This window comes from Schistocerca piceifrons, chromosome 7 (assembly GCF_021461385.2).
Source record: "Schistocerca piceifrons isolate TAMUIC-IGC-003096 chromosome 7, iqSchPice1.1, whole genome shotgun sequence".
NCBI classification, from domain to species: domain Eukaryota; kingdom Metazoa; phylum Arthropoda; class Insecta; order Orthoptera; family Acrididae; genus Schistocerca; species Schistocerca piceifrons.
In genome coordinates, this window is record NC_060144.1 from 418041287 (window position 1) to 418043315 (window position 2029).

At 43.9% G+C, this 2029-nt stretch overlaps 1 non-coding gene across 1 annotated transcript; it reads left to right on the top strand.

Annotated features, from left to right (window-relative positions):
* Positions 1-1543: 1543 nt before the first annotated feature.
* Positions 1544-1618, top strand: Trnas-cga. The gene has a single exon. It is a non-coding gene; the product is annotated as a tRNA-Ser (tRNA).
* Positions 1619-2029: the final 411 nt, after the last annotated feature.

A 2029-nucleotide genomic window follows, 5' to 3' on the forward strand; every position in this document is an offset into this window, starting at 1 on the left:
CTGCGCATAAAAATAATTAAATCGTCCAGGTCGTGGTATAACCACTTTAATTTGAAATCCAGCAATGTCAATCCAGCAACTGGCACAGAACGGCGGATCCAGCCGTGAGGCCGAATCGTACTCGATTACAATCAAACTATGTTTTGAACCCTCATCGAGTTGAATCTGGTAATTAGCTTGATTGAGGTACAAGCTAATAAAAATGTGTGTACTTGTAAATCAACCAAAACTGGTATGTAGTTCACACAGTGGTGTAGAAATGAGGAGTACTTTTTTAATTAGCTCAAGATAAGTCAAATATACACGCAGTTATTTTCACTGACAAACTACATTTTTCCACATTTCTACCAATGAATCGTTTCTAAACACCTTTATGTACAACTAAGCCTATGCGATCGCGCTACTTAATATATCTACAAATTTGTCACTTGTCACTCCCAGAAATTATTGTAACTTCCTGGTTCTACTAGTGACTCATAATCTTGATATCAAAGGACATCAGTTTTTAACTTTTTTTGCAATGCACAGCTTTGAATGTGTCTATGTTTCGATCTGTCTGAAATTAAGTCGACATTTAAATGAACTGTAGTTCAGCTTTAAGCAAGTAAAATAACAGCATCATCTGTGAGAATCTTGAGGTAGTAACTAATATTATTCACGAAGTCATTATTGTGTAACATGAATAACAACGGTCCTGTTACATGCGTCCAGAACACACTACATATATTGCTTCATCGTCCGCGGGTGACTCGCATCCAATATGATATCTTGCATCCTGCTTCTCAAGAAGTTCTCCATCTAGTCTTAAGCGTAATTTCATGTGAAATCTGAACGTACGAGGGACGTTCAGTAAGAAACGCAACACTTCTTTTTCTCGCCCAGTTTCGATTGAAAAAACGCGGAATTTGTTGTGGAATACCAGTGGAATATTTTCATTTCAACCACTAGAGTTTCATGACGTTCCAATCGGTGGGTCCGCTGTATATAGCCTTCAAAATAATCTCTGTAACGCAGTTGCGTTCTAAACAGAGAGCTGTCATAGATTTTCTTTTGGGGAAAACCGGAGCATCACAGATTTTCGTATGCGCTTTCAGAATGTCTACGGAGACCTGGCAGTGAACAAAAGTACGGTGAGTCATTGGGCGAGGCCTCTGTCGTCACCGCAACAAGGTCACGCTAACGTATCTGATCCCTGAAGTGTATTGTGGTAGACCGAGACTCGAACTCGGGACCTTTGCCTTTTGCGGGTAAGTGCTCCACCAACTGAGCCACTCAAGTACGACTCACGCCCCATCCTCACAGCTTCACTTCTGCTAGTACCTCGTCTCCTTCCTTCCAAACTTTACAGAAGCTCTCCTGCGAACCTGCAGAACTAGCACTCCTGAAAGAAAGGATATTGCGGAGACATGGCTTAGCCACAGCATGGGGGAAGTTTCCAGAATGAGATTTTCACTCTGCAGCGGAGTGTGTACTTCTGTAAAGTTTGGAAGGAATGAGACGGGATACTGGCAGAAGTGAAGCTGTGAGGACGGGGCATGAGTCGTGCTTGGGTGGCTCAGTTGGTGGAGCACTTGCCCTCGAAAGGCAAAGGTCCCGAGTTCGAGTCTCGGTCCGGCACACAGTTTTAATCTGCCAGGAAGTTTCATATCAGCGTTCACTCCGCTGCAGAGTGAAAATCTCATTCTGTATTGTGATACCCTCAGTAAATTGAAGAAACGACTTCAGGGTGCTCATCGCCACGAAAATTCAAACTAACATCTCCTTCCCCATGACAACACAAGGTCTTTCACAAGTCTGCACACCCGAGAGGCCGGAGTCTGTGGCCGAGCAGTTCTAGGCACTTCAGTCTGGAACCGCGCTGCTGCTACGGTCGCAGGTTCGAGTGCTGCCTCGGGCATGGATTTGTGTGATGGTCTTAGGTTGGTTAGGCTTAAGTAGTTCTAAGTTCTAGTGGACTGATGATTTCAGAAGTTAAGTCCCATAGTGTTCAGAGCCATTTGAACCATTTGCAGCAAGACGATGGCTCCGA